This window comes from Charadrius vociferus, unplaced genomic scaffold (genome assembly GCF_000708025.1).
Source record: "Charadrius vociferus isolate BGI_N301 unplaced genomic scaffold, ASM70802v2 scaffold259, whole genome shotgun sequence".
Lineage (NCBI taxonomy): Eukaryota > Metazoa > Chordata > Aves > Charadriiformes > Charadriidae > Charadrius > Charadrius vociferus.
In genome coordinates, this window is record NW_009661368.1 from 2,825,454 (window position 1) to 2,825,761 (window position 308).

Consider the following 308-nt stretch of genomic DNA (forward strand, 5'->3'; position numbering starts at 1 on the left):
GCGGCCCAGGGCAGCGCTCCACGTGCCGCCAGCTCTTGAGGACAAGTGCGAAGGGGACGCCCGCCTCGGCACAGCGCGGCGCGCCGGGGGACGCCTGGCCTGAGGGACCTTCGCCAGCCCGCCGACACCTCCTGTCACACCGGCAGTGACCCGCAGCCCCTGGCAGCTTCCAAAACCGCGCAGGTTCTTGAGGAGACGCTGAGCGGCAGTGGGACGACAATCATAGAGTGCAGTTTGTGAGTAGCGGCGCACAAGGAGCGTGAGGTTGCTGTGCTGTCTCAGTTGCCGGCTGCGCCTGCGGTCCTGCT